Below are 20831 nucleotides of genomic sequence, written 5' to 3'. Positions count from 1 at the left end.
TGCTACTGACGCTGTTTCATGAAACATTATGGTTTTTATTGAATTATATTAATTATAAAACCATGGAAAGCTTGCATACATTAAACTCTCATTGAATTATGCACATTCTCCATTCATTTATGTAACGAATATGTATTAAGCACTTATCATCTGCCAGAATCTGTGTTAGAAATTTAGAACTACGAAGGAGAATGAGATGGTTCTTGCACTTGAGATGCTCTCAGTCTGGTGCGATAAATGGAGACAGCAGTAATTCATTCAGTATAATTCGATGGGAACCATAAGGAAGATGTCTACAAAGTGCTAGGGGCAGGCAATGGGAATGGTCAAGAAAATAATTTGTTACTTCTTGGATTCTCTAAATGAAAAATGATGTGAGGCAAGCTCTTGTTAGGGATTTCTAATACCCCTCACTCTCCTCTATTTCTCTATAGCCCCAGAATGTTTGCTAGCACTGCCAGAACAAAATGCCATACACTGGGTGGCTTAAACAGCAGAAACTTATTCTGTCACAGTTCTAGAGGCTGGAAATCCAAGATCACGGTGTTCACAGGGTGAGTTCCTCCTGAGGAATATGAAGGAGAATCTGTTTCATGCCTTTCTCCTAGCTTCTGGGTGTTTGCTGGCCATCTTAAACCCTTCAACAAATCAAAAACATCTATTTTACTCTTCAGTGATATAATATGAATGAGATTAAAAATATACATACCCAGACTTCTGCTTTAGAGATTTCCCCCAGAAATGCCACCCATGTGCTTCTTTAGTTGATTGCAATTCAGATTCTCACATTTACTCTTGCATTTTTTTGAGATAAATGTGTTCTCTTATATTTCTCTCTATCCCTCCTTTCTTCCTATTTTTAATCCATCTGTAAACGCGAAAACCTCCAAAATGTCGGCTGATCTGCTTTGGCATACTTCTATTAAAATATCTGTAAAAAGTGAGAGCTGCCTGGTGCATCTGATTTAAGCCCTGCGGAGCACAGAGGCCTGTGGGAGCCAGGGGCACTTGGTGGCACAGCTCACTGTCCACTGTCCACGGTCCACTCTCTGTGCATCATCCTGTGGGGCCTGGGCTCACCACCTGCTGCCTGCTGAGACAAAGGTGTGCTCCTCATGGTGGAGCCTCTGCACTAAGCCAGAGATGTCCGATCTCAGATCCATCGCCAGTGGTAGTAAGCCTGGTGTGCAGTCTCCGGCGTTCCATATCGTCCACACCCTCCGCTACCTTTAGAGCAATCCCACAATTGGGTTTCCGTTTCCTCTCCTGGCCATGGGGCTCAGCCAAGCTAAGAACCCTGCCCACAAGGCATGTTTCATTGCACCTGAAGCTTTTCAAATGTTAGTCTTATTAAGTTATAACTTAAATACCATACTGTACAGTTGGATGAGTTTTGACAAATGCACAGGGTCTTAGAATCACCACCAAACTAGGTATACATAAATATATGGTCGAGAAGCTTCAATATTTCAAGGTCATAATATTTTCATTACCCTGAAAAGTTTCAGCAAGCGCTTTTGCAATCAATCCCTTTCCCCATCCCTAGGCATACAATAAGCGATAAATATTTGACGAGCAATTTTAGTTACCTACTGTACACAGTGAATTCTAACATCCAATAATCATAGAATTTGGTCCAAGTACCACAAGGACAAAGAAACCAGTTATTTAATCCAGAAAACACAAAATACACTGTAAAGAAAGAACAACAGCAACAAAAAAGCAACAGATGTAGTTGACAGATATAAAAGAATTAATCGTTCTAATAAAATGCTACATTTTGCAGGACAATAAACTTTTAAAGCTCTTGAAAAAAATCTGAAAGTCACTTCAGAATACTTATAAAAGGGCCTCCCTACCTCTTCATCATACTTTGATTATAACCACTTTTTCCAAGCAGCAATATTTACAATAAATAAAAAGCATTTATTGATTTGGGAGGTTAATTGCTAGTATAATCAGTGTTCAATTTTCCAACAGGTTGTGGTTCACAAGCTCAGTTGTTAATCAGGTATTTATATCGCTACAGGTGTTTTTTCATAAATTTAATGTTATAAAAAATGAGTATTTGAATATTACTTAACAAGGTACTTGCTTGAATTCTAGATTCTGGAACCCAGGACCAAGCAATGCAGAACCAAGGTAGAGATACAATATTCAGGAAGAAAAATTATTAGGACTTGAAATATCAAGTTGAAATAGGAAATGAAAGTTATGGAAGAATAAAATAATGGCTCCTATAATACAAGTTTGAACATCTAGGTGGATGGCAATGCAATAACAGAGAGAGAATGCTCAGAAAGAGGAGTAGAACTGGAGTGAGAGAATGGCAAGTTGCATTTGACATCTGTAGGACATCTGTGAGTTGCTGAAACCATGAGACTTAATGAGATCTCCTAAAAGAGTGTGAGGTGTGAAAAATGTAATTCACCAAAACTCAGGAAGCTTTAATATAAATATATGGTTGAGAAACTTCAATATGTAATACATGGTCAAAAAGAGAGAGAGAAAAATCAGCAATACTTTTTGGAATATCATTATATTCTACTCAGAAAATTTAAAACTCTCTAAGTAAATCTGATGTAAATGCCACAAAATCCTAAATTTCAATAAGATCATGGGACAAAGGTGTCAAGCTTTAACAAATCTTTGCTGGACACTACAATCTGCTAATCTCCCAGCCAATTACACCATAGTCACCAGGGAAGCTTTTTAAAGATAAACATTTCAAGCCCCTGGCCCATATGTTTTGATTTAGGAGGTCTTTCATGAGGCTTTGGACCAGTATTTTTAAAAGCTTCCCAAATTTAACATTCCACCAGCTTTGGAAACTTCTTCATAACAACTTCACTTCTCACCACCTCACTTTACATTTTTTTCTTACAGAAGAAAATAGGATTTGGTGTGTTTCTTGAATTCGGAGATGCATATGGCCAAAGACAGAAAATACCTTCCATTTTTCTAGTAGTCGTGAACTTTCGTGACTAAGAGAAACGTATAATTGCCAACCTCAGAAACACCTGGAAGTAAAAATAAGTGGTTATTATAAAAATAAGCACCTGCAGGCAGTATTTATTTTATTGAAAAAAATAGTTGAGAGGAAGAATCCAAGCTATAATAAAATTAATTATTGTCCTGCAAGCCATCCTAAAAGAGGGTTTCCAATTAAAGGAATTTATTGTCGCCATTCAGCTATGTACATGACTGCCAGTGTGCTAACTGCTGCAGCTGCTCTTTTACCTGTATCATGTGATAACCTGGATGGTTCCAAACAGTTTACCCATCCAAGAGTCCATAGAACCTTGGTCTCCCATGACATTTTACTAGGTGGTCCACTAAGTAAGTATTTGTCACATAATTTCAAAAACTGCTATTCACTTTATCCCCTTTTGGAGTTTCACAATGAATATTGCATATTAAAGGCCCTGAATAGTTCTATGATCAAGAGCCCATTAATTTTATTTATTCTATTTTTTCTCAAATTTATTTGACCACATTTTTCTTTTTATATAAAACACAGTCTTAGAAATGGTGCTCCAGACAATACTGTGACAAATTTTAATATTTTGATGAGATCAAGAAAAAGAGTAAATTGGAGATCATGTGTTGAGCTCGTAATGAGAAAATCCTTAGGATAATTTGGAATAACGTTTTATTGTTAACTTGACAAAATAGTATCTGGGTTAAGACAGAATATCCAAGCATATTAGTAATACGAATGACAATGATTCAACATATTTTAGATATGTAATTCAATCTACTAACTTCGAATACTTTAGAAATATTCATCCCCTCAAAATTATCGGGCTAATTAAGAATATTGTTATCTATTCATTGACGTAATTCCTAGGGACTTTTTCTTACTAATGCTGGTAGCAAATGTTCTCTTAAAAGTATGAAAGTTAGTGTTGTTCAAAATTCAACTTTCCTTTTTAGATGCATCTCCACTGTTTATGCCATGCTCTGGCCTACAACACTAAACTCCACAGCACTCTCAAATGTCTAATGAATTTTCAAAATCTCCACACATTTGCCCACCTTGGCTTGGAATATCTTCATCACTCATCTCTCAAAGCTCCGCCAAAAGGACATTCTCTCCAATGTTCTTCTCAAACCACTAATAGCCCTTATCACATGTAGTAAGCTTGTGTAAATCCATCTCCCCCATTATATTGTGATTTTCAAGAGGACAAGAACTAAGTCACGTTTACTTGAGTAACGCATAACACATAGGATTTTAATGAGTTTTCTACTGCAATTAAATTTAGAGTATTCTATATTCAGTCTTTTCCCTAATTAAAACTGACATCCTCCAGTAGCAAGTTAACGAGCTTTGGTGGAAGGCGTCAAACGAGTCTAACCCTCGTAAAGGTTCTTCACCTAAAGTCTGAGGCCATTTGGGAATCTACTTTATAATATTTTTTTGAAGCCCAGCCACAAAACAATGAAGAGGCTCAATAGTAAATCTTTTAGATACAATAGAGTTGGCTAGGGATGCAGAAGTTTTGGTCCAGAAATAATAATTTTTGTCCTTGATGCGGAACCTAAAATTTGACGGCAATATAAATAAGGACAGTAACAACAGTAGCAGTGCCAAGCACTATTTTAAGTACTTTACATATATTTACTCATATAATCCTCAAAACTACCCCCACAAAATAGTCACTATTATTTTTTCCCATTTAAGGGAGAGGAAACTGAGGCACTGAGAGCTTCAGTAGTTTATCCAATGTTACACATTGTTCTAGTGGTAGAACTAGAATTCATTTTCTAAATTAATGTTGACCATCAAAATGGAGCCAGTAAATGCAATGGTGTGCGGTTTGGGGAACTAGTCTACCTGTGCCTAATTCTAATAGCCTCATTGTCTAGGTGAGATATTCTCTTCTTTCTGTCTGTGTTCTCACCTCTAAAAAATCTTGTAGCAGTTTTAGAGTAGAGCGAGTTCTTTGCTGAACTGTCTGGCTGCCTTGAGTTCTACCTGCTAGGATGAATTCTCTCGTCCAGTTTTTCAGGATCGTTTCGAAGAATAGAGAAGGATATTTTTTTTTCTGTGGGAGGGCCATTTTACCTTAACAGTCCATGTCCTGTTGTTTTTTAGAGGTTGCTTTTAAGTTGAGAAATTCGTGTCCCGTGTGCAAGGCTTCAAGTTTTTTGTGATTCAACTCCCTTAAAACTATAGTCAACTGCTTATCTTGTTTTGGGGATACATGCCAATGACAGAAAGGTTTACCACCCTTACTCTTTGAATCTCTAGTTGAAGCAGGGCCCCACACTCATGGCTTTTTTGCAACGTAAGTCAGTACTCTGTCCTTTCTGCTAGCTTTGAGCTTTACAGAATCAGCCTCAGGATTCTGTGATAGGCTGGGATGGTGGTAGTGAAGTAGGGCTGATTTTTCTTGGAACGCAGTGCCCATCCCTGGGCTGTCTTTTGGCCCACATGTTAGTCAGTGAGAAGCACTGGGTCTTTTGACTGGCAGTGGGTTTGCAGCAGAGAGTTTTTTGAAGAAGGACCGGTGATTCCTGACTCTTGTTGCTTCCCCTGAACATCTCCATTTTAAATGTCCGAAATCCCACCTTTTCTTCGACAACACACTCATTCTTTTATAAGTCTCAGTGAATTTGGCAGTTGCAATCTAGCAAGGCTCTGAATATCTCCAGCTTCACATGGAAAACAGCTTTTCACAAGGCACTTATCTTGATGTCCTTTATGTGCATTCCAATGGGTCCACCTGAAGGGAGTTGTTTTTGTAGCCCTTACAGAAGACTGCAATCCCTGCAGTTTCAAAACACATGAGCATCCTACCGAGTTGCCATTGAATCTCATTGCTCCAGCGTCAGTGGCAATAAGGTCTGAATCCCAAGAGATGGTTTAAGCTGCCTGCTATGCCACAGCACAAGATCTGCAGTTTCCCATCTTAGCATGAGGGGCGGCAGGATTCTCAATTCTCACGTGAACTCATCAAGCTTCACATGCTAGCATTTGTCTTTGGCAGCACCCACTTTTATATTGGTTTCTAATTAGTACTTTTTGGTTGCAAGTACATGAACCCGATCTAGCTAGCGTAAGCAGAAAATGAGAAATTTATTGGAATATTAGGATAATTGATGAAACTGAAAGAGAGAAATGTAATTGGGCTCCAGGAACAAACCAAAACCGGGAAGAAAAAATTGTTCAGATTCTCTCTATCTCTCTTTTCTGTTCATCCCTGCAGGTCAGCATCATTTGTCTTTCTGCATCCCAGCTTCCTGTTTCACAATCTACATTTCAATAAAAAAAAAGTAGCCAGTGACACCACTGAGTTTTATATTATAGGTCTAATCACTTCTCTTTTACTCTCGCAGTTGCTGATAAAGAGACAGCTAGGCCCAGCTAGGGTCACATGACTCTCAACAAACCAATTAGCTATGGCCAAAGGTCACAGTGCAGGAATGGGACAGCAATAATGTCAATGGAGAAAGACAAGTAGGGAATGATTATTAGAAAAGAAATGCTGGGTAGACAAAGTAACATATACCTAGTTGTTGAGTTGTTATAGTAATGTTGTAGCTAGTATGTCAGAATAGGTAAAGAAATCTTATATAGGTTCACCCTCTGTTTAACTGGTCCATTCAATTGTGGTTTCGTTTCTTTTAATGTGTTTAGAATAGTGGTACCAGGCAGATATGGTAATTCATAAATACTTATTTAATGAATTAAAAAATATATTAATAGAGGTCTTTATCAGTTCGGCAGGGGAAAATAATTTTAAAGCACTCTAAGTGTACCAAAAAAAACTACTTGATCAGCAGAGACAAGAAAGATCTTAAGGATTTGCTCAGAAGTTCATTCTTCTCAAACCACAGACCTGAATTTGTATTCTACGAGTTGAAAAGTACTAGAGAGTATTTCTCATATTCACGGAACACAACATACTACTATTTACTTTCTTGCTTTATCTGGCTCAAACTTAACACATCTGCACAAAGGAGGATCATACTAGGCACTAACTCCACTATTGTTTCTATAAGAAAATTAAGGAATTTTTTCTCTATTCTTAACTGTATTAACAACCCCTCTCACATGCTAATGTCCTTAGTATAAAAAGACAATTGGTATTTATTACAAAAGATGTTGACAGAAATTCTTGCACCTTTAAATTTAGGAATCTGCCATGGTGTCCTTCACAATCTCGACTTTGCCTTTAAATTTAGGAATCTGCCATGGTGTCCTTCACAATCTCGACTTTGCCTTCTTCCAACCTGCTTTAGGAATAAGCATGCATCTCTCACTTGTTACACACAGACATTTGGTAAGGGAATTCATTAGCATGGATAGTGATGCCTAGAATTCTCTTGTAGCTATTCTAAGTGAAAATTCTGCTCAATTAGACTAGAGTTCAGCTGGAGGTCTGGTACCTAGTGCCCATTTTGGCTCACTATCCCTTACCTAAAGGTGTAACGATGCTATATATGAGACTACCCCTCATCAAGGAGAACCTTTTAAAGGGAAAAGGAAATGGATAAATTCTACCTATTGTGTCTTGATTCTTTAATCATTTACTATTTAAAAAAAAAACTGTTTAATTTGAAATAATCTCAATTTGCAGAAAAGAATAGTGCAGGAAAAACTGTTTTATCCTGAATCATTTGAGACTAAGTTGCTAAAATGCCCTAACACTCTGAATACTTTAATGTGTAGTTCCTACTAACAAGTTCCTACTACTATATAACCACAATATACCATCAATATTAGGAAATTAACATTGACATGTTGCTACATCTAACCCTCAGATTCCACAAGTTTTCCAATAATGTCCTTTATAGAAAAAAGTATGCAGTCCAGAGTCACATATTAGACTTCATTGTCATATCTCTGTAGATACCTTTGATCTGGAATAGTTCTTCAGTCTTTAACTTTTAAAGGTTACAGAGCAGGTTTACATATTTACGAATGTCCTTTAAGTTGAGTTTGTCTGATGTTCCTTCAGGGTAAAAGTCAGATCATGTTTCTTTGGAAGCAACATCATAGAAATGATGCTGTGTTCTCATTGGTTCTATTGGGTGGCTTAAGGTTTTTACTATATCTTGTGACAAATTTGTCTTGTATCCTGTTAACTTTGATCTCCTGATTCAGGTGGTTTGCCAGGCTTCTGCACTGTAAAGTTACTCTTTTCCCCTTCATAATTAGTAAGTATTTAGCAAAAAGATATGTTGAAACCATATAATGTAACATTCCTCAACAAAATTTCAATTTACTTATTCATTTATATCAGTATATCCATCTGCTTTTTTATCTTCTATGGGTAAATAAGTTATTAGCATTCTGCAACAGACACTATCTGCTCATAACCCATAACTCCTCTGATTCCCATACAAGCCTAAGACAGGGCAACTGTCTTCCTAGGGGCTCTTTGAGCTGCAGGAGCATATTTCGTGCATGCTCAAGGAAAGCTGGAGTACTAGGGATTTAATGTTCTTGAGGGCAGGATGAAAACTCAACCCCTCGCCACACCTTTCCAGCTTTCTTGCTCCTTGGGTTAGGAACTCTGAGAATGTTCTACATTGCTTCCCAAAGCTCCTCAGAGGGATGGACTGAGCTGATTTGCCTGAATCGGGACACACATTATTATTGGCTCCCTTCCCTTTTCTGTCTAAATTTCCTATTCTATCTCTGCTTCCTGAGATCACCTCCCAATAAGCTACTGGCACTCAAATCTTTTTTTCTCAAGATCTGCTCTGGGGCACTCATCCTAACACATGTTATTCCCACAATAGGAAAACTTTAAAGAGATTTTGCCTTGTTTGAAACAGATTCATAATCTCGTTACCAAACTTCAATTTGCTTATCCAGTACTTCACAAAGCCAAAATCAGAAACATCAGAGTTGTAACAAGGACATGTTTATTTACCAGGAAGGCACCAATAGAGAAGATGGGAGGCTTAAAAATGCCTCAGATCTATATTGCTCGTTGCCCTGAGTTAGGGATTTTTAAACACCAAAAAGAGAGTGGGAGGGGAAGTCAGAATAAATCTTTACGGCTTCTAATTTCTTGATAAGATCTCAACATTCAGACTTGGAGACACCATCAGATAATCAAATGAGTCTGGGCATGGTCTAGGTTCTCATTCTTTTCTGCAAAGCAAATCCGTAAATCATCACCTCATGAGTTTTTTTCTCTTTACTTTTTTCTATGAAGAGTGAAGACATTATGTTAAGATGTTATCTATTGTTTTCCCTATGATTGTTGAGTGACAGGTCACAGAACATGATGCAAACTTATCTAGTCTTACAGTTAGAATCTTAAGCAAGTTGTGGAAAAAAGCTGAGGTGCAACTAGGCCTAAAGCCTTGGGACAGGGTGGAGGGATGACAAAGGAGCGGGCTTGGCATAGGGGCACAGTTACAATCTGACAATTTCGTTTTATTCAGTTATTCCTTCAAGACTTTGCTCTTTTCTAACTAAATTAAAAGATATCTCCCCTTGATACCAATCTCCCCACCAAATTATAGACTCAAAACACAAGATCAGGATAAATCAGTTATATTAAAATGATCCCTGACTCCTCTTAGCTGTAGGAAATCAGGTCAACCTAGTGTTAGCAAAACACTGTTGAAACAAGGTGTGCACATGCCATCTGGTCAATCAGCTCATTAAAGTCAAAGTGCTATACAATTGCTTTCTCGTTCCTTTGTGTTTACGTGTTATGTTATAGTAATTCCCTGAGACTGACCAAAGCATCTGTTTCCCATCCTCCACAATATAGTTCTGCCAGGAATTACCATTTTTACTTCATAAAAGTAATGCATACAGTGTGTGGCAGTTTTTGAAGAGAGGGCTGAAAATAATAATAATGTACTTGTACTTGCTATTCTTAACCACCCTGCCCCCCCTCCTCCCAAAACCACTCAGTACAAACAACTTCTAGACCAACTCCGTCTGGGAAGAGCAGATTTAGAAAGAAGGGAGACACTATAGACAGTACCACATACAAGAAAAATATAATGTCTCGGGCCTGATACATTGTGGGATGTTGCAGGATGTTGACTCACTTTGCAACTATAGTTCTTTCTGAACATTGGGGAAAAAAATAGTCTTTTATGCAAAGAATTCAGCTCAAACAAATCTCTCCTGACCCTGCATTGCTACAGGCCTTGATGCCACCAGTGTTAATATCTTTATTGGACACTGTGTAATTATTTTCCCAAAAGAGCAGACCAAACAATTTCTCAAATAGAGAAAACTCTGTATACACAGTACTTTCCTGTACAAGCAACAAAGATAATTGGACAAATGAAAAGAAGCAAGAAATATTAGTGACATTTAAAAATAAACACAGAGTTCCTCCCTAAAAAAGAATATATTTGCAAATATCACAACCTGCAAAATCTTATTGGCCAATAAGGTAGATCCAAACATCTCATCAACTTCTCCCAAGGGATCTTTGAGTTTTTATGAAGAAAAGTTCCATAGTTATAAATAAATGTTCCAAACATCTCTATAATTACTCGTTAGTTCTGAAGTATTATCTGGGCAGAAATCCATTTTACCTGATGCACATTTTACAACTGACTAATAGTAAAAAGTCCAAGAAAGGTACATTTTTACTTCAGGTAGGAAAAATTATAAACACGCAACCCCCTTCCACAGCAAGTGGAGCATTTTCCGTACTGCCTCTCCATCAAAATAATCAGAGGCTGACCCATAGAGTCACAGATCAAATAAATGACATCAACACTCTTCGCTTCTCCACAAAATCTGCAATTAAAGTACCTTTCCCACTCAAAAAAAAAAAAAAAAAAGTGCCTTCTACAAAGCAACTTGTTAGAAGGAAGTAATAGCTAAATCTTTTTTGTCTTTCAGCATCTTATTCTTGGCTTTGGAAAGATGTACGTAGTTCCAATGAGGGAATCCTGGGAGGAAATAGAAGAGGGCTTTTTTGTTGGTTTGTTTTCATGGTCTGAATAGCCTGGATGCTTCTACAGACATTCATGCCAAGAGTTAAGAGAGTGAATCGTTGGTTTTCCTGGACCTTCCGGTCATGTCTAAACTGCCACTTCTGATGATTTGGCTTTGCGAAAACATCCTCTCCCGTTGATTTTTTTCTAACATTAAAAATGAATGCGTGAAGTGATTGAATCACACTTTTTAAAGAAAAGAAAAAATGACTAAAAAAAGACTTTTCAGGTACTTGACAAGATTTGAGAAAAATATTTCTATAAACACAAAGTTTTTAAATCCATAATGGAAAAAATGAGATTAATATAATAAATATTAAAGTCACATTTTTATATATCATTCATCTAGACCTCTCTTGTAATAATAAATTTTTGAAGATGAAATTAACACTTATTATATTACCTTTAGATTAGTACTGATTCAGAGGAAAGGGCTATTTTTTTAAAAAATATTATGCTGTCAAATTAGGCTACTTTGCAATTTAAAAATTTTAATTCCAATAAACATGAAAGTTGATAAATAGCAAAATATATAACAGAAGTATCATATATAATTTGCTTCTTTGTCACCATTTGGCTATTTATTAAATACTTTTTATGTCCAGGTTTGTGCTGGATCCTGAGGAAATATTAAAGCATAAAAACATGGTTCAAACTTCAATGGACTTGCTGTGTAACTGGGGAGCAGGTGCAGGGAGGGATGCAAGACACAGACCTAATTGTATCATTTCAAAAACCTCCAATGATTCCTCTGTTACCTACCCAACAACATCATTACAACCTCCCACAGTATTTAAGGGCCTCCATTATGTACCTTAACCCCGCGGCTGTCTTTGATATTCTCTAAAGGCCGCAGCTTCTTGTTACTCCTTGACAGTGCCCTCAGAAAACTCCATGACTGTGTTCGGGCAGCACCTGTGCTTATGACACCCTTCCTCTCAATACCTCCTGTCAAAATCTTCTGCCTCAGTTCAATAGAATCATTATTTCTTCCTCATTCGCTTCTAGGTAGATGTAATTCTTCCCTTGTCTGAATTCTTTTAGCTCTATTTCTCATAGTGCTTTTGTTATTCAATACAGTACTGTAGATATTTGTGTATATTTCTTATTTGCCTTATGAAAATTTTAAGCCATTTCAAATAGCTTATTTATCTCCACATCTCTATACACATTGCCTAATTCAGTGTTTTATTTATAATATGTACTCAAATATGTAGTAGTTGAATAAATAAATGAATGAGTACTTGAAACAGAGAATAATTAAGAATAATAATTGTGGGTCTACGGCCATGCCACCCTGAACGAGCCCGATTCTGTCTGATCTCAGAAGCTAAGCAGGGTTGGGCCTGGTTAGTACTTGGATGGGAGACCACCTAGGAAGACCAGGTGCTGTAGGTGTAAAAATGAATGAATGAATGAATGAATGAATGAATGAATAAATAAATAAATAAAACAAGGGATTGTAAGCTGTAAATGCAACTAAATTAAAAAAAAAAATAGCAGTTATCAGAGGGTCATGATAATAATAATAATAATAATAATAATAATTGTGTTGCAATGGGTGCAGAGTAATAGGAGAGTAAAAGGAATTTGGAGGAGGGAATAAAACAACTTGAATGTGAGATGGAACAGTCTAAGAAGTCTAAATTTTTTTTTTAAATTTGCATTTAACACCCAAAGTCCAGTTTCCTTCAGCTATCATACTAAATCTTTGAAGATGGAGATTTTAAACCTGATTTAGACCTTTAAGGATGATCGTGTCAACAATGGAACCAAAGTGGCTAAGAACAACAGGCCTAGGAGTCTGGCTGACAGGTTAGAAGAGCAGAAAGAAGGAATCAGAGGTAAGGTTGCAAGAGGAAAGTTTCAGGGACTACCTAATGTAAGGCTGAGCAGGAAACATACAGGACACAAGATAAGACTTGATTAGCTGGGATCCCAGAAATAAAGCCCTGCTTCCAGGACACAGGCTGTTTGTTGAGAAGTAACATGTTCAGGGATAAAAGGAGTTTCAAGTTAAGGAGGTCTGGGTTTAATTTTGCTTTTACTCTCTACCATTTTTGTTGGAGGTGGGATTCTCCAACCCTCTATTTTCTCATCAATAAAATGGGAGTTATAATTCTCACTCAACTGGGTTGCTGTGGAGGGTAAGCGAGATGATATGTGGAAAATGCTTGGCATATAGAAAGAGCTCAGTAAATGGCAGCTCTCATTATTGTTTGCTACAGGTTCCAATCTGAATAACTGTTAGGTATGGTTGTCCCTAGGTCCATTTGTGGCCAGAGGTAGCTGAGACTTGAAGTCTGTTCCTAATTATTTCAGAAGAAGCCTTTCTGGAATTGTGATGGAGATTTTAATAGAAGTGATGATGATTATGATGATAACAGAGCTTACAGCTGCTAATATTTATTGAATATGCTTATTATGTGCTAGGAACATAAGAATTACTGTGCTAATCCTAACAAAAATGAATATTATAAATAAAACAACTGGACCTGATCTTTGGGTGTTTTAGCAGGAATTCTCTCAGAACAAAATGTGTCTGGGTCTCAGGAGTTCCAGTTACTGCAAATATAGTGGAAGCCAAGACACAGAGGCCAGCGGGTGGGGAAAAGTCACACAGATGTGGAGGCTTATCCTGACAATAGAATCCAGGATACAGTAGTTGAAAAGTGTGGTAATCTGAAATCTGATCCAGTCAGTCCTCTCTATACTAGGGACTCCAATCCAGCAAGCAGCCCAGTGTATTGGGAAATCCAGGCACGAGGAATTACTCAAAGCCAGACAGGTGGTGGCACTGTGATTCTATTAGAACCCTTATCGGTATCAGGAGACTACAGGAAGCAAGATACAGCCTCCTGAGGGAAGGAGTTTGGCAAGAGCTAGGCAGGCTATAAGGATTCCATCTCACAAATTAGGGCGAAAATGGCAACATTTTTATCTCTTGTACAATTTCTAAACAAGCAAACGGTTGTCTGTAGCCTTGTGTTTGAGACCAAATCTAGGTTCAGCAATTTAAAAAATATCGTGATCAGTTAGTGATATCTGCCATGAACACTAGGGGAGGAAGTGGAAACAGACTGGTTGTGACTTGGGTTTAATAGGAGAACCACGGCAGACTTAAGAAAAAAAAGAGGAACTATATAAAAAGGGACTATTATAAAGGGACCACTCAGAACTTTTAGGGGATACAGGGAAGGAGGGAAGGTGATTTGGGCCCCATCAAACCTGCTCAGAACTGATCGAGGGAGAATACCTATGGCACTTGCGTATGCCTCCTTTCCCCAGTCTCTTGCCTTCTTAGGAACTGACTGTAGCATTCTAATGCCCCAGCTGCCCATGTCTCCCCAAAGCAAAGGCTTGGAATTAGATGCCCCATGTTTCTAATTTTCTATTTATAAAGATCCATGAGCTTCTCAGAAAAAAAAAAAACAATATGAATTCTCAGGAGATAATGATATCGAAAAAATTTATATTGACAGCAAAAGAAAAACTAAACTCATTATTTTTTTTATTTTCATAACAAAATGTGGCAGTGTTTTTGTTTGAAGTCCTCTTTTGAGAACTATCTTTACATTTTAATATATTTATTTAAATAAGAAAGGACACAAATGCCAGCAAAGGAAGAAAACATCTCAAAAACCCTTCAATATACATTATAGCAAATTATTCTTTTTTTTTTTTAAGTAAGGAACAGGGAGGTGGATACTTGAACATTTTTCCTCCTTGAAACCACATTCCTGTGGCATTACTCAAATTAAATCTTTCAGTCATTGAAAGTGGAAAGAGAAAATGACTATATTAAAACCAAACAGAAAATAAATCTGGATCTTTTAATTATATTTTTCTAGGTCCGTAGCTTCCCAACCTGTCCTGTTTGTGAGAATACAAATATAACTCTCCACAAGAAGAAACAGCTCAGTCTTTGAGACCTGTTTCTTAAAGTAGTAGACTTTGTTTTGAGGGACCAAGAGTAAGATGTAGAAATGTCTATTTGAAAACACTTGTTCTATTTCTGTGGTAACCTCTCAATTTATATCTTTAACTCTAGAAGAGAGAAAGAAAGTCACACATAAAACAGATTTTTAAAACATAATTTTTGGGGGAAAAAATGTCACGTCGGAAAAGAAAAAAATACAGTGAGAATTACTGTATAGCTTTTCTAATTGCATCTTTTAATTTAATAATCTTTAAACAATTTTCAAACAATTTTTGAACTGCTTTATTATTTAACATAATAGAATTTTGTCAACATGCAAACAGCACCAAGCATGATGTATTATCTACAAAGTGGATTCACAAATAGAAGATAACACATAAAGATGTAAAAACAAAGCAATATTTCGTCTTCATCTTTTGTGCATGCAAACATGTGTATACATAGAGTTCATTTTTTCTGTTTCATTTCATTTACCGATTCATTTGAAAAGTATTTTTAATGGGTTGAATTGTGGCCTCCTCCAAAAGACCTGTTCATCCAGAACCTGTGAATGTGATCTTATTTGGAAAAAAGATCTTTGTTGATGTAAATAATGATCTTGAGATGGGATCATCCTGGGTTATTCAGGTGGGTCCTAAATTCAATGACAAGTGTCCTTAAAAGGGACAGAACAGAAGACACACACAGAGAGAAGAGGAGAGGCCATATGAAGATGAAGGCAGAGATTGGAGTTATGCAAACACATGCCAAGGAATTTCAGGAGCCACCAGAAGGTGGAACTGGCAAGCAAGTATTCTCTTCTAGAGCCTTCAGAGGCAGTGCCTTAATTTCAGACTTTTGGCTTCCAGAACTTTGACAGAATACATTTCTGTTTGTATCTAATTTGCAATAATTTGTTGGCAGCCCTAAACATCTAACACATCATCTTTGAGCACCTTTCTTGTGCCAAGTACATTGTTAGGCAAGTATACACCTGTGAATACCATAGCATTTTGCCCTAGAGGGAACCACAGGAAACATTTCACAATGTATAATTCTAAGTAAACTTTAGACCAAAGAACAGTGGAGCCTTGGAACAGGGGTCTCAGGTACTGAAAGACTTTTGTTGTGCATGAGCACACTGTAGGGGCTTGGTACCTAAGAAGTACCCACCAAGGTTCTCGGAGTTCTAGGGGCAGCTTCCCAGGGGAAACAGCATTTCTACTAGTCTTGAAGAGTGGGAAGGAATTTTCATGATGAAAGATTGAAAAGCAGGCCATATAGGAGATATCAAACTGAAGGAATTGAAAGTATAAAAGGCATAAAATGTGTTAAAGCAAATAGAGAAATTTCAACCTTGGCATGAATGAGCCTGTAAATGCAAGAAGCATGTCCCCCTGCTGAAGAGTTATGGTACTGAGTTAAGGGGAATTAGGGTGTTCGCTAAAAGATTAGAGGACTGGGGAGATGGAATGGGGAGACAAAGGAAAATTATAATCAGTGAAAGGACATGACCTGAGTTGATTTTAGGAAAATAACTCTAGTGGGTTTTTAATTTCAGTTATGAATCTATGTTTTCACCCATGATTTTCCTTTTCTCTTCCCCTACTCATGTACATAAAGGTTTACAACTTTCTTGCCTTGAAGAAGGCTTGGGATATGGCTTCCTCGCTCTTGTTTTCAAAATCTTAAATGCATTGAGAGGCTAGGGTTTGGGTGTGTGCTTCTTAGAAAATGAGACAGAGAGGGAGAGAGAGAAAGAGAATGCTGTATTTTGCTGTGAAACTGAAACTGCTCTTAGAAATAAAGGATTAATTTTCAAAAATACATATTAGTACTTTTTAACAAATAGTAAACTGTACTGATCTTCCTTCTTTCCTAGTCAAGTTTAAGTAAATCAATTTATCTTCCTTTTAAATAAAAAATAAAACATAGGTCTTTCAGTTTCCCTATTCTTGGATACTTGGAGGTATAACGAAGATGTTTTTAGAACCATTACATACATTCACAAGACTTTTTAGAGTTAGTGAGCCAATAGGGATTGCTGCATTTTCCATTATGGAAAGTAAATAAGCAACTTTCATTGGAAGAACAGCTTTAATTATATAAACAATTTGCTTAGGAATAAAGAATAATCAAACTGGCATGATTTTTTAGAATATGCTCTGGAGTTACCATCCTGGGTTCAATTCCCGGCCCTACAATTCATCAAATATAGATTCTTGGGTGAGTTTTTGTTACACTCTAATTTTTTTTAATCTCTAAAATGGATTTAATAGGAATATCCATGCTTCATTGATTTAATAGCATGATTAAATAAGAAAATATATGTAAAGCATATAAGGCATGGCATGAGAAACTGCTCATAAATATGCTTTTGTGATTAGAGGATGTTATTGTTCAGTCATCAAATAACTAATGTCTTGGAGGACATTTAATCATTGAGCAAGAAAGGAACTGAGTGTTGAAAATCCTGACTTTTAGTCTAGCCATGATTGAAGAAATAGGTGTTAGACTTATTCTCCCACTATTAACAAGTATGAAACTGGAAAAAAATACATGAAGCAGTTCTTTTCAGGGCTGTGATACTCAAGACACGTGAAGGACAAGTAAACATCATGTTCATTCTAGTTTGCTACTTAGGAGCAATGTCCAGTTGTGACCCAAGGAAATGAAGCCTAAACAGAAAACAGTAGTCTTGCCAGCCATATGAAACAGAGTTTGGGATTATAGAAACAGCTGGAATTTGCATTTCAGGGTTCCAGATATAAGGGACCTTAGCAGAGAAGAAGCCCCAGAAATCTGCACTAGTGTTCTCTTAAGTCTTTGACCAGACTCCTGTGCATGCAGTGAAACTGAGAAGCCTACTATAGGGCAGCTGTGTTAGGACCGTGAGATGAATGGATATACCAGGGAATACCTAGTGCTGGGAGACAATGGAGTGCCATCAACCAGGGCTTAAGCCCCAGGAAAGTCATGATTTAGGAGTAGAACTAGTCTAGTCCTAACATAAGGGATACTCTGGACCTAATTTAACAAAGCTTAAATCCATGCTTCAGGAGAAACATGCTGAGCTGTAAGTAAATTAATTCTCTCCCAGAATAAAACCCAAGTCTTTATAGGAAGACAAGTCCAGAATCTTAACAATATAATATTCCATTGTCCAGAATAAAAATAAAAAATTACCAGGCATATGAAGAATCGGGAAAATATGACCAATATAGGAGGGGGAAAGGCAACAGAAATGACAGACATATTGGAGTTAGCAGATAAAGACTTCAGGCAGCTATTATGAATATGGTCAAAAATTTAAAGGCAAAGATAAATAAATGAAGGAACAGATGAAAGATCGCAGCAAGTAAATGAAAACTAAAAGAGAGAAAGGAAAGTAAATAAAAATTGTAGAACTAAAAATATTAAATTTTTTTAAAAACTTGCTGAATTTGTCTTAACGGCAGTTTGGATACAGCAAAAAAAAGTTCTTGGAGACAGATAAATAGAAGCTATGCAAACTGAAGCACAGAAAAAGAAAAGACTGACAAAAAAATGAACAGCATTTCAATGACCTGTAGAATATTATAAAGTCATCTAATAATTGTGAAATAGAAGTCCCAGAAGAAGAGAGATGTGTGCAGTAAAAATAATGTGAAACAGCAATTTAAAAAAAATCCAAATTTGATGAAAAATAAATACCCACAGAGAACATTCTCCATCACCAATTATTAATATCCATGAGGACATCTGTTCATCTCCCCAGCAAAAAAAAAGGAACATTTAAAAACTTAGTTTTGAAAATTTCGATTTTTCTTTCTGGCTATAATGGAAGAATGAACCACAAACAGAATAAACACAAAGAAAACCACATCTAGGCACACCATAGTACAATTGCTTTAAGCCAAATTAAAAATAAAATTTTCAAAACATCCAGAAGAAGAAGACATATTAAATACAGAAAAGTAACAATAGAATAACCACTGCATTCTCATCAGAAACAATACAAGCTAGAAAACAATGGAATGGTAGTTTTGAAATGTTATGGAAGAAGTTAACTACAAATTTAGAAGTTAAATTAAGCAAATGATTTTTTCAAAACTTAAACCAATAAAGATATTTTCAGGTAACAAAAATGATGACTTGCACTACAAGAAATGTTAAATAAATTGATTCAGATTGAAGAGAAATTATACCAGGTAGAAATGAAAATCTACATGAATGATTAAAAAACACTAGATATTTTGCTACTTAAGTTTTTCTTAAAATGTAATTGACCACCTCTCTTACTCAATATAGTGTTGGAAGTTAGAACAATCAGTCAAGAGAAAGAAATAAAAGGCATCCAAATTGGGAATGAAGAAGTCAAAATATCAGTTTAAGCAAATGATATGATTCTCTATGTAAAAAACCCTAAAGACTCCACTAAAAAGCTATTCAAAATAATAAACAAATATAATAAAGTTCGGGACATAAAATCAATGAACAAAAATCCATAACATTTCTATACACTAACAACGAATTTTCAGAAAAAAGAAATTTAAAAAAATATTTTTGTAATTTCAACAAAAAGAATAAAATACCCAGGATAAACCTAACAAAGAATGTGAAGGATCTATTCTTTGAAAACTATAAGACGTTATTAAAAGAACTTGAAAAAGACACAACAAATAAAAAGATATTCCATAGTCATGGATTGTAACAATCAAAGAGTTAAAATGACCTTATTAACCAAAGCAATATACAGATTGAATGCAATCCCCATCAAAATCTCAACAGCAGTTTTTAATGAAATAAAACAAAAAATTATCAAATTTTTATAGAATCACAAATGATCTCAAATAGCCAAAGCAATCCTGGGGGGGCGCGGGGAGGAAGCCAAAAGTATTGCTCTGCCTGACTTCAAATTATACTACAAAGTGACAATAATCAAAACAGCATGGTATTGGCAGAAAAACAGAATTGAGAGCTCAGAAATAAACCACCATATATATACATGGGCAAATAATTTTTGACAAAGAAGCCAAAAACGTACAATGGAGAAAAGAAAGCCTCTTCAGTGAATGATGCTGAAAAAACTAGAAAGCCAGATACAAAGAATGAAACTAGACTACTATTTGTCACCATACACCAAAATTAACTCAAAATGGATCAAAGACCTGGAACAATAAATTGCATAAAAGAAAACATAGGTACTAAACTCATGAACCTTGGATTTAGAGAGGATTTTATGAATTCAACCTCAAAGTCAAGGGAAGTAAAAGCAAAAATAAACAAATGGGACTATATCAAACTAAAAAGCTTCTGCACAGCAAACAAACCATCAACAAGACAAAGAGGCAGCCAATTAAATTGTAGAACATATTTGCAAGCAACACCTCTCATAAGGGCTAATATCCAAAATACACAAAGAACTCATACAACTCAACAATAATAAAAAAATCCAATAAAAAAATGGGCAGAAGACCCAAACAGACATTTCTACCAAGAAGACATATAAATGGCCAAAAAACACATAAAAAGGTGCTCAACTAGCTTCACTAGCTATTAGGGAAATGCAAATCAAAACCACAATGAGATACTGCCTCACACCCTCTACACTTGTTATTGCTTGTCCTGTTGATTAGAATGGCTCTCATCAACAGGACAAGTAATAACAAGTGTTGTAGAGGATGTGAGGAAAAAAGAAACCTCATATACTGCTGGTGGGAATGTAAATTTTTATAGCCACTATGTAAGATAGTATGGAGTTTCCTCAAAAAACTGAGAATTACCATATGATCCAGCAATCCCTTCTCTGGGTATCTACTCCAAAATTTTGAAAACATATATCCATAAAGATATATGCACCCCAATGTTCACTGCAGCATTATTCATGGCAGCCAAGACATGGAAACAACTGAAGTGCCCTTCGATAGATGATTGGATAAAGAAGATGTGGTATATATATATACCACATATATATATATACACACGCTATAAA

The 20831-nt window shown here is 36.3% G+C and overlaps 1 pseudogene; it reads left to right on the top strand.

Annotated features, from left to right (window-relative positions):
- The first annotated feature begins 12217 nt into the window (after nt 1-12217).
- LOC112478923 lies at nt 12218-12336 on the top strand (annotated as a pseudogene).
- Nucleotides 12337-20831: the final 8495 nt, after the last annotated feature.

The sequence above is a fragment of the Pteropus alecto genome, unplaced genomic scaffold (genome assembly GCF_000325575.1).
Source record: "Pteropus alecto unplaced genomic scaffold, ASM32557v1 scaffold63, whole genome shotgun sequence".
Lineage (NCBI taxonomy): Eukaryota > Metazoa > Chordata > Mammalia > Chiroptera > Pteropodidae > Pteropus > Pteropus alecto.
This window is presented reverse-complemented; position numbering and strand designations above follow the sequence as displayed.